The sequence below is a fragment of the Syngnathus floridae genome, chromosome 7, assembly GCF_059516105.1.
Source record: "Syngnathus floridae isolate MCC-2025c chromosome 7, RoL_Sflo_1.0, whole genome shotgun sequence".
NCBI lineage: Eukaryota > Metazoa > Chordata > Actinopteri > Syngnathiformes > Syngnathidae > Syngnathus > Syngnathus floridae.
The window spans coordinates 7,210,874-7,223,336 of NC_142419.1; the positions used below are offsets into that span (position 1 = coordinate 7,210,874).

General features: G+C 42.4%; 1 protein-coding gene across 9 annotated transcripts in view; it reads right to left on the reverse strand.

Annotated features, from left to right (window-relative positions):
* The window catches only part of LOC148394952 (leucine-rich repeat and fibronectin type III domain-containing protein 1-like protein), a 108,371-nt gene that overhangs the window by 72,548 nt on the left and 23,360 nt on the right, over positions 1–12,463 (reverse strand). The window contains exon 1 of one of the 9 annotated variants that reach the window (XM_088380952.1): positions 11,947–12,122. The exons of the other annotated variants lie outside the window; for them this stretch is intronic. The gene's annotated coding sequence lies outside the window, so the exon portion shown is untranslated. Of the gene's footprint in view, positions 1–11,946; positions 12,123–12,463 lie in introns of those variants that run through there. 9 annotated transcript variants of the gene reach the window in all.

The following is a 12,463-nucleotide window of genomic DNA, read 5'->3' on the forward strand; positions in this document are numbered from 1 at the left end:
AGACGGGAAGCTTTTATACACTAACCGTCATTATGGGGGACAAAATAAATGCATATGATGCTGCTTTTAACCTATACGTGTCGCTCGCTAGTTTAATGTAATTTAGCGCTTCGTGCATAAATAAGATTAGAATGAACAGACCCTCATCACACTCGAAGAAATGCATAAAAGCGACGACGAAAGAGAGACTGAGAAAGTGTGAGGCGAAGGATATCTAACGCTATTCCAATCGGACGCTGAGGAGGAAGACTTCGATGGTTTCAGTGCACAGGAGGAAGATGAAGACGGCTCTTTATTTACTTTTACGGTATGTTTTTTTTAACCAGCCCTATTAGTGCTGTGCTACCGTGTTGCTGCTGTGTTACCGCCGCGTCTCAGTGACTTTGCTGTGTGACTTTCGTGTTGCTGCGGTATTACTGCCACGTCACAGGCAGTGTTTGGAAAGAAATGTTAAGGTATGTTATTAAAGCTTTAGAAAAACTTTCTGTGTCCAGTCTTTCTTTGCTAATAACTCGCGTGCACACTTCCGCGTTGCTGCGGTACTACTGCTGCATCACAGGCAATGTTTAGAAAGACATGTTCAAGTATGTTATCAAAACGTTAAAAAGGCTTTCTATGTACTGTCTTTCTTTGTAAAAAAATCGTGTGCACCTGCGGCTTATAGTCCGGTGCGGCTTATGTAAGAAAAAAAACTGAAATATCCATGAATTTTAGCTGGTGCGTCTTATAATCCGGTGCGCTTTATAGTCCGGCAATTACGGTATTTATAAATACTACTCCGCCCTTACACAATTTAAACAGATTTAAAACTATAAAAATACATTTCAATCTATAAAATACACTTAGAAACACAAAAATGAACCCTAGAATGTATAGGATCTACTTTATACATAGATTCATTTTTGTATTCAAATTTTTGATCCAACCAAGTTGATCCCACTAAATATTAAAAACCTGTTTTTCAATGGTGACCTGGCAAAGACAGGTAGCAGCGAAAACACAGTTACAAAAAATCCAGACACAGTACAAGTCATAGCTATGAATCAATTGTAGCAGCAAGCGCATAGATAAAGTAATGAGTGAATGAGCCCGGGGGTCGCCAACACGGGCCATGCAACCGACGAGTACAACATGCTGACAACAGCTTTACAATTTGTAATGAACCTCAAAAATGCATGGTAGGCAGTATCATCTACTAGATGGAGATGCTGTGCAGAGGCATCATTGTACGAAAGTTGCAAAAAGTGGCATACACTTGCCACTTTTTTACATTACATTTTTATACATTACATTTACATTTTATGTAAACTACTTTAAAAAGCCTGATAGTGTGATGTGTGCCATTGGGAAGTCTGCAAGAGTTTCTGGGTGAGAGCAGTGGCCAACTTACTCGTTGATTATCAGCCTAAATTGACTACCCACTAACCATGATGATCATTTTTTTAGGAAATCAAATTAGCACTTATTTATGTGTGTATGTATTCTTCTGACGTGTGGAGTGGGGCTGAATTTATTGCAGACTCCATCGGGACCATGTGGGCTATGCTTCAAGGCAATGTTAAGAGGAAATGTGGACCTCTAATTGGCCACACTTTGCTCAACAATAATGACTTTGAAACAGTAATAGGAGCATCACATTTCTCACAATAATATATTCAATTGATTCTTGAATTTTGGGCCATTTGTTTGGTAATTGTCAATTTTCAAACCCTGCAATATTTTCTTCTACCCTCTTATGAATGCAGTTTCAGGCAAATCACCAAGAATGTGAGCAATGTGACAATATATCCACCTATGTGTGAGCCACTTATCTACTTAATTAGCAAAACACACTGACAAAAAATCTTTTCGAAAAATCATTAGCCCTTATTACACAAGTACGTGGCAGACCTATCCATCTTTATGAAACATGCAGCACTAGAAAAGCAAGCCTCTATAAGTAGAAGCCCCCCAAACAAACAACAAATTGAAAACAGATCTGGATACACATGGGGGAGTAAAATGTCATTAAAATACTAAAACAGAACATAAATCCAAATGTGTGTGAAATGCTATCACATCAGTGTTGCCAAATAATAAAGCTCAAAATAAACATTGCGAAATATATACTTCACGGTTGAATCCCATAAAAAAAAATTGGGGCGTACAGCATCTGCGAGGAGGAAACAGCTCTAGTCCCCCTGCGGACAAAAGTAATTGGCAACTATTTGTTTGAGGTACTACTCTTATATTTGATAGCTATTGAGTAAAACACAGAAATTACTTAAACTTTACCTCAAGGTGCGCAAAACTTCACCGTGCCAGCTTCCCTCTGTGCCTGATGCGTGTGTGGTCTGTTTCTTTCCGTGGTGTGTTTATGCTCTTCATATTAGAGACAAGTATTAAGTATAACAGCCATCAACAACACTACAAATAATTAAAAAGTAGCAACAAGTTCATTCAAAGCCATTTTTCTGTTTTTGAAACCTTTATTTTTACACATCAGTGAATTTGCCATTTCCATCTCTGCCCAGTAAGTCGACTTTCCTGTCCATCACAGGGAGATTCTACCCGAGAGCACTGCTTTTATCCACCTGTCCCATTTTCTCGTTTTACTTGGCAGAAGGAAAGAAAAAAACACAGCTACAGTCACTTGAGGGTATTTTAACTGTGACACTTTGGATATTCCTACAAAACCAAATGTGGACCCATGTGTTACAACTACTAGGACATCATTCATGTTAGATCACTTTGACCTTGTCATGTTGTTGGCGCTTTGTCTGTTTTCAGTACACCTGCCAAACGAATCACCCACCACAGACATTCAATGATGATGCCATCATTTAAAAAATTATAACAGTCTTGACTCAAACTATGGTGCCAAGTGTATGAATTTAACATTGACCTGCTGGATGCTGCGTTTAATCAATTGATGAATATTTGCATAGTATGGATTTAGTAATTGACAATGAAGATAGTATATTATTTCCAGGTAAGAGATATAGGCTACCTCGCAAATATTTAAAGATGGAAAGATAAACATTTTGTGTCTTCTGATATACTTCTTCACTGTATCATGTTCCACTCTCGTCTTATCATCCCTCAGCCAAATGTGTTGACTTTCCTGTCCATCACAGGCAGCTTCTTCCCTGGAGCGTTGCTTTTTTTCCATCTGTTCTAGCTTTGTTCTCGCGCTTTGCTGGTTGTGTCTCTCTTATTTTTTCCCCCCTGCAGGAGACTGTCTGTTTTTAATAGTTTGTTTTTTTTGTCCACTGCATTCATTTTCATATTAATAATAACAAGAACAGTGAAAGTTATGTTTTCACAAAACGATAAAGATCAAATCAGCTTGCTATGCTTCTGACTTTACCTAGCCACAGCTGTCCATAACACAAATCCTTTTGAGAAATTGATATTCTCAGTTATTTAAACTGAAGTTAAAAATGACTTGAGGAGGAATGCAGACAAATAGTACCAGTCAAGAAAAGACCTTTACAAATTAGAATTTGTTGACCTAATCATATTATGACCTCCAACAGGCACAATGGCAGTCATCTCTGCCCTGGGGCTTGTCTGCTTGCTTCTTTCAGGTTGGAGGTGACTCTCAAGGTCTTTAAGTGAGAATGTAGCTGCAAATGTGGTTACTAAGACAAACAGATTGGAACACTGTCTGCAATAATGAGGGTGTGATGCAGGTCTACTAAAATAAAGGAGCTATGTTAAAAATAAAAAAAGCTCTCCAGGGCCTGATTTACCAAGATTCCCACTAGCCGATCCTAAATTGCATGTTCAATCACTCCAACAGATTGTGTGTGTGTGTGTCTGTATGTGTGTGTGTGTGTGTGTGTGTGTGTGTGTTGGGGGGGGGGGTATCGTAATTGAACAAATGTTTTGTGCTTCAGGTAGTCCAAATGGTTCTTACAATGAAAAATATCAGCACGCACACAGCAAGTGCAAAATGCAGCTCGAAGTGGATAATTTTGGAGAAGCAAAGGAATACTTAAAGCCAATATTTGATATAGGTGAACTTGTCTGGAGTGCATTTTAATTTGATGTATTAGCCCATCCAGTGTAAAACCAGGTATACAATAAAGGACACCACACCCAAAAAAATACTATGGAAGAGGTCAGTTGTTAAGACCTACACAAAATTAGCCAACCAATCACATGGCAATGCAAAGTTAAAGAGTTTTGTCTTTGGCAATATGGTATGACTCCTTGTGATTGGCTCCAAATTTGACCCTCGATCATTCAGAAGCTCCAAAATTGCATTGCTCGATAATGGATTTTTATGATTGTTATTTCAAGCATTTCAAAAATGTTTACACGAGTAGAAGAGTTTTCCCCGACGCCTCTCATTTTGCCTTGACCGTGCTGACACAGCTGTGCATGTGGGTTTCCACTTGCCTTTCAAGAGAGGTATTTAAAGACGCAAAATCAGTCATCACAGTTTGTTGAAGAATCACATTGCATGTGCTAAACTCACTAATTTGCATTTCGGGTATTCCTCGCACAACATACAAAATGAACTGCACAGTAGTTTATCATATTTGGCAGACACAATGATGGTTTGTTTAGTTATTTGAGTAGCTTCCACATCTGCTTGTATGTGCAATTAAGTTTGCACCGTTTTTTGCTCATACGAAACTTTGATAATTCAGCCCCTAAAAAGGCGCACAAAGAATATTTCACCCTGGCGATGGTCTTAGCTCTGCAATAACCAAGAGAATGATATCACAGATAACAGCTGCTATAATTAATTTCCTTTATTGGGCAGCTAGCTTCAGCCTTAGATAAGCACAAATAAAGAGACAGCATAACCATAGCAAAATCAACGTAGAGCCACTGCTCCTTTGATCAAGCTGAGTGGGCCCAGACATTTAATTAGGAAGCCTGACATGGCTGATGGGAGATGGGTGAACATCTGAATAACACATTTTTTTTGTTTTCGAATTTTCCAACAAGTAACAGATTAAAAAAAAGAATCATCTTGTGTTGGTTATATGTGTGTATAGGGAAATTGAGTTTGGGGGGAAAAAAGGAAAAAAATGTGTATCAAATCAGGCATTTTACCGAATACACCAAAGTAAGAATTAACGTTGCACTTTTGGACTGAGAAAATGCTGTGTATGCTAAAGCATATTACTAATTTATATTCTGTATATTTATTTCCAATTTCCATTTCTGTCACTCTGTGTAAATGTGGATCACTTTGACAATGTAAAATTTCCAAATAAAAAACTAATCATACATAGTGATGATGCCTTGAGATACGAATTTATACTTGTGAAATTAAATTGGAATCCTGACTATGTTCGTAACCCAGACCATTTACATCTCAAATCATGTCCGCATTTAAATAAATACAACTGCCATTAATCGGTTACAGACTGTTTCTCTCAAAAATAAAAAAGGAAATGTAGTGTATTTAAATTACTAATTATAAAACACTGTCTACGTTCCCCTCCGTGAGTCGTCACCTAATCGTGGTGGAGGGGTTTGCGTGCCCCTATGATCCTAGGAGCCATGTTGTCGGGGGTTTCATGCCCCTGGTAGGGTCACCCATGGCAAACGGGTCCTAGGTGAGGGGTCAGACAAAGCACGGCTCACCCAAGCCCCTTATGACGAAAAACACAAATGGACTTTGTTTTCCCTCGCCCGGACGCGGGTCACCGGGGCCTCCCTCTGGAGCCAGGCCTGGAGGCGGGGCTCGAAGGTGAGCGTCTGGTGGCCAGGCCTTCGCCCATGGGGCCCGGCCGGGCATAGCCCGAAATGGAAACGTGGGTCCCCCTTCCCATGGGCTCACCACCTGTGGGAAGGGCCGAAGGGGTCGGGTGCAATGTGAGCTGGGCGGCAGCCAAAGGCAGGGACCTTGGCGGTCTGATCCCCGGCTGCAGAAGCTGGCTCTTGGGACATGGAATGTCACCTCTCTGGCTGGAAAGGAGCCCGAGCTGGTGTGCGAGGCAGAAAAATTACTAGATATAGTCGGACTAGCCTCCACGCACAGTTTGGGTTCCGGTACAAGCCCTCTCGAGAGGGGCTGGACTCTCTTCCACTCTGAAGTTGCCCACGGTGAGAGGTGTCGAGCAGGTGTGGGTATACTTATTGCCCCCCGGCTGGGCGCCTGCACATTGGGGTTCACCCCGGTGAACGAGAGGGTAGCCTCCCTCCGCCTTCGGGTGGGGGGACGGGTCCTGACTGTTGTTTGTGTCTATGCACCGAACGGCAGCTCAGAGTACCCACCCTTCTTGGGGTCCCTGGAGGAAGTGCTGGAGAGCGCTCCTTCTGGGGACTCCATCGTTCTACTGGGTGACTTCAATGCTCACGTGGGCAATAACAGTGAGACCTGGAAGGGCGTGATTGGGAGGAACGGCCCCCCGATCTGAACCCGAGCGGTGTTCTATTGTTGGACTTCTGTGCTCGACACGGATTTTCAATAATGAACACCATGTTCAAGCATAAGGGTGTCCATGTGTGCACTTGGCACCAGGACACCATAGGCCGCAGTTCGATGATCGACTTTGTAGTCGTGTCGTCGGATTTGCGGCCGCATGTTTTGGACACTTGGGTGAAGAGAGGGGTGCAGCTGTCAACTGATCACCACCTGGTGGTGGGTTGGCTCCGATGGTGGGGGAAGATGTCGGTCCGACCTGGCAGACCCAAACGCTCTGTGAGGGTCTGCTGGGAACGTCTGGCAGAATCTCCTGTCAGGAAGAGCTTCAACTCCCACCTCCGGCAGAGCTTTTCTCACGTCCCGGGGGAGGTGGGGGACATTGAGTCTGAGTGGACCATGTTCCGCGCCTCCATTGTTGAGGCGGCCGACCGGAGCTGTGGCCGTAAGGTCGTTGGTGCCTGTCATGGCGGCAATCCCTGAACCCGCTGGTGGACACCGGCGGTAAGGGATGCCGTCAAGCTGAAGAAGGAGTCCTATCGGGCCATTTTGGCCTGCGGGACTCCGGAGGCAGCGGACAGGTACCGGATGGCCAAGCGGAACGCGGCTTCGGCGGTTGCTGAGGCAAAAACCCGGGCGTGGGAGGAGTTTGGTGAGGCCATGGAGAATGACTTTCGGACGGCTTCGAGGAAATTCTGGTCCACCATCCGGCGTCTCAGGAGGGGGAAGCAGTGCAACGTCAACACTGTTTACAGTGGGGATGGCGTGCTGCTGACCTCGACTCGGGACGTCGTGAGTCGGTGGGGAGAATACAAAAACTTTGACTTTGATCTTGGAGTCTTGTTCACGAGTGAGGGGAGGATGGAGCATGAGATCGACAGGCGGATCGGTGCAGCGTCGGCAGTAATGCGGACCCTGTACCGGTCCGTTGTGGTGAAGAGAGCGCTGAGCCAAAAGGCAAAGCTCTCAATTTACCGGTCGATTTACGCTCCTACCCTCACCTATGGTCACGAGCTATGGGTCGTGACCGAAAGAACGAGATCCCGGATACAAGCGGCCGAAATGAGTTTTCTCCTCAGGATGTCCGGGCTCTCCCTTAGAGATAGGGTGAGAAGCTCGGTCATCGGGGAGAGACTCGGAGTAGAGTCGCTACTCCTCCACGTAGAGAGGAGCCAGATGAGGTGGCTCGGGCATCTTATCAGGATGCCTCCTGGACGCCTCCCTGGGGAGGTGTTCCGGGCATGTCCCACCGGTAGGAGACCCCGGGGACTATGTCTCTCAACTGGCCTGGGAACGCCTTGGGATCCCCCGGGATGAGCTGGACGAAGTGGCTGGGGAGAGGGAAGTCTGGGAGTCCCTCCTAAAGCTGCTGCCCCCGCGACCCGACCCCGGATAAGCGGAAGAAGATGGATGGATGGATGGATGTCTACGTGTATTGTTACACATTTGTGCTTTGTCCTCCGTTGTTCAAAGGGTAACAACACTGCTGCACTGATTCTGCACCAATACACAACTTTCCCATAATGGTGTAATTGGTATAAAAATGTTGTTTAGTTCTCATTTATACTCATATACAGTAGACTGTGACTCAATTACATAGGTGTGCACCTAGCTCAACAGCAAAAACTATATAGGAGATGACATAGGTGCCTGAGGCCGAAAATGTGTTTTTTAGATGCATATTTACAACTTTATTCACTCATACTATCAATCAAAAAGTGTTAGGTGAATTTTCCTGAGGAAAATGACAACATGAGAAGCAATATGATTGAAAAAGTTTCTTGCAGAGTGAAATGGAAACTGAAGGGAGGGGCAGGTGAGAAACTATCAAAGCAGTAAAAAAGAGAAGCAAAATTTAATATGTGACTGGAAAGATGACATGGAAAAGATGAAAAATAAGAGAAGTGTAGGTTCGACAGTGAAGACAGAAGGACGGAGAAGAAAATGTGCAAGGACACCCCCCACTGCTTAAACGAGATCAGTCACTGTTGAGTTGATGATACCTGTGAAGGACACCCGTTGGCACGGAGTAGATGGTCAAATTTGTGTTGGTGTGTGCATTCCATTACAATACATTATTAGCGAACACACACGCATGCACGCACACATGTGCACGCACACACACACGTACACAGCTTTGATATTTACATTTATATATTTACATACAGTAATGCAAAAAACAGCTGCCATATAACACAAAGAACTGTGTGCGTGCGTGCGTGCGCGTGCGTGCGTGCGTGCGTGCGGCCCCTCCACAAAGTGCAAAATCATTAAAAAAAAAAAACATGAAACCTTGTAGGTGTAAAGGAAGGTGGTAGGTGGGAAGTGTTTCATGTTGATCCACATGGGGCTGTGGTGGTGTAGGAAGTATTGATGAAAAACAATAAGAGAATGAGTGATAGAAAACAAAGAGTACGGAAAGCAACTTCAGATCAGTACAAACAAGAGAGCTACAGAGCACAAAAGATATACAGTATAGTGTTTTTGTGCACTTATGAGACTGTCATGATCATTTCTGAACACTCTGCCATTAAACTGTGGAATATTACAGCAACATTACCAAATTGTAATTTATATTGTACCAGCTCATTCCCTCAGGCCGCACAAAAAAATTCATCCAAAAGAATATGAAGTTGGCTCCTTGTAATGGAGATAAATTATTTCTGCGATGCATAATTTGTGGTGGATGTATTCGTATTCAATACTTCACAATACGTTTTTTTTTCGTTAACTACGTTTTACGTGATATAAAAGACACATGCAGACTATAATTACCAGCCTGCGCAGCACTACAGTCTATGCTTGTGCACTTGGGTCTTTGTACTTTTCTGTCACACAAAAAACGTTAAACAACCAAACATTTTCCAGTAGAAAATCAAATTATTTGTACATACTACATACATATATATAATGTATACATCTAAATAATGCTATATACACGGTTCCTATAAAGCAGAGCACAAAAACTAAGGGAATTTGTGCTTGTTGGATTATTTCTTTGTTATAACAATACTTGTTAGCAATAAATCTTAAACAACGGACTCCTTCGCCTGCCCAACAAAATGCCTGACCTACATTAGCATAACAAAGGACCCCATCAGCTGCCTGAAAATATGCATTTCTAAAAAAACAGGACTTTCTATACCACGCGGTTAACGCTATTCCCCGATTCTGGACCCCAAAGTCTGCGTATAATCGAGATTTGGTTGTATTTTGCTATTGCCATTAACTACCCTATGGTATAGATGTTAGAACCTAAAATCAAAGTGTGGAGAAGACACAGATAAAGCTATGCTGATTGCTGCACTGATAGAGTAACATCGTTTGGTGAAGATAGTGTGATTGTGTGCCCCCCCAGTGGAAAAAATGACTTGTCATCCTTGGAGGCAATCTCAATGGAGAGCGATATCAAGATGAGATTCTACAACCCATGGCTGAGCAACCTCAACCATACGAGATTAGTTCCCAACCAGCTTTGAGGAAAACAAGTTCCTTTTATGTTCTGTCCTTTAATCGACAAACACAGTGTCCAGTAAGCATTGCATAAAGTCCAAATGTGATACTATTTACATAAGCTGAGCGCTTCAGCTCCCTCTTGGCTCTACTAAGCTCCAACTGCACAAGGTCACAGGAACTGATGGGTTGCTCAATCAAGCAGCCTGTTTTACCCCCATCCATCCAAAATCTGTTAAGTACATACTTAATCCTTACAGTACATGGGCTAGGGGGTTGGCTTGAAAACTATCTTCCTGCAGGCATCTTGAAATCTGTAATGTGTTTGGTTATTTTCAGTCTGTAACTTCAAAATAGTGCAGAACATTAGTATTTTGCATTTGTATTTTTATCAATATTTTACTAGTGCTATGGTGCCATATGTGTCAAAAACATTGCATTCAGGATCGAGAATTATTGCCCACAGAAATTCGATTTTTGATTTGGTCAAGCATCAACTCAATAGGCACTGGTGGAGAAAAATTGGAAAATACCCAAAAGTCAATTATCTGGCCTGGCACTAAGGGGTCCAAACATATTTCGGGGCTATCCCCAGAGTCAATTTGTCAACCAAGTCACGCATCAGTACATCTCTTCATATGGTGCATTAGACTACCATAGCAAGAATTGCATTGCTAGGTACAACTGTGACGAATAAAGATAAGACGAATAAAAATATTCAATCTAAAGATGCATCATCCCACAGAAGGACACAATCAAATGTTGAAAGAGGTCACAATGTCAGGAATCTTTTTGGGTTTTCTCTCGATCACGTTACTGCGTGACCGCACACGCGATACATCATGTTGACTCCTCCGATGTCACACATAAGACAAAAAATAAAAATAGGGCTGGTTATTTATTAAATATTAAACAGCATCACCCTAATGGATGGTATACAGAAAAGGAAGCCTCGAAAGAGAGAGAGCGAGCAAGCAAAGACAGCTTAAAAAGCCGGCAGTTTAATGCATCACTTATCAGTGGCAATGTTATGACTATGTCTGCAACCATCTTGATCGACAATAAAACCACTTACGTATACACAGCAGCATAGCACTGGCATTACATGTGTGTCTTGATGTGCGTGCACTTGGGCAAGTATAATTGGCTCTCCACTAAGTCCTGCTAAGCCTGACATTATTGAGAGCTGACACTTTTGGATAGATGACTCCACAGCACAACATGGATGCTTAGGGAGCAACTGAGAGATAAATGAACGGGAGAGGAAACGCTGAGTAAAATCTCATAAAATCTAGGTCTTCATGGGAATAAATGATGTTAAAAATACTGAAGAGGGTCCATTACCATATATTATAACATAGTGCAGTGAGAGCAGCAAAAGTAGTCAGGCTCAAGCATTAACTTGCTGAAGTTCTGTTTCATTTACTGTAGGAGCATTTGAAGCGCCATGAATATTATAACCTACCATGGAGTACTTTATATATATTATTGACAACTGTGTTTTTTTTGACAAATTACACACTATTTTACATTGTACAGAATTTTGCAGCATTTTATTGCTAAGCCGTTTTAGGATTTACTGCTTTACCATGTCAAAACAACTACTATGAAAAAGGTCCTGACTGTTGTTGCAGTTGTTACTATCCCATTGCACACTATGCACTCTCTCATCCATAGTCAACTGGGATAGGCTCATTTACCAGTGACCCAGTTGAGAACAGTATAACAAATGGACAAAGGAATGTATTCTACAGGATGTTAAATTAATGAAGACTTCATGCCTTCCGTAATGAGGATACTGGGGATATAGCCGTTACAGCCAATTGACTCGTGGTTACAAACATTTGATCGACCAAGCGTGTAAATGAGATATAAATTTCTGCAAAACATCTAAATTAGAATCATCATATACACTTTCATGTCATAAGGATGTCTGTTCTATCATTCATATTTTTGAGGTCACATGTCTGGCAAAGCACAGTATATTGCAGCTAACTTTATTACATGTATGTATACGCTGAGCAGTGCAAAGAGTCGAATGCAAGAGTACACATTCCCTGGCACAGAACATCTCTCATAACAACAAACAGGCAAGCACTTTCTGTCTTATTTATAATACCTACAAGCGGAGGCAGGCTTTCTGCATCATTCTCACGCTGCATGCTTCGGTCTGTGTGATGGCCGCAACAAGGGCTTCTTTAGTAAGGCTGTAAACACAGACCAGTCTACAAGACATCTTCTCAACAACTGTCAGTTCATAAGATGCAAGCAGAGAGGAAGTCAGCCATCCTTTTTACATTGTTGGAAATAAAAGGAACTGAGCCTGAAAGAAAGTCAAGTGAGAAAATAAGATTTAATTAGCTTGAGTCAGAGGTGAGGTGAAAGAAGCATAGGAAAGTTGCAGTGGGACATTCTGGCAGTTGCAACCTGCCATCACACATCTCGTGAATGTGTGTGTGGTGTGATACTAGAATATGCACTGTGATAACATTCATTAAAGAAATCCAAGTGGCATTGCTATTTTCATCTATGTGCTAAGGAACTATCATTGGTGCGGAGAAACAATGTGGTAGTCACAATGGTGCTACATCAACGTGACATTTTGTTTGTTGTAGTTTTGCCATTCTTCAAACTTCAAAA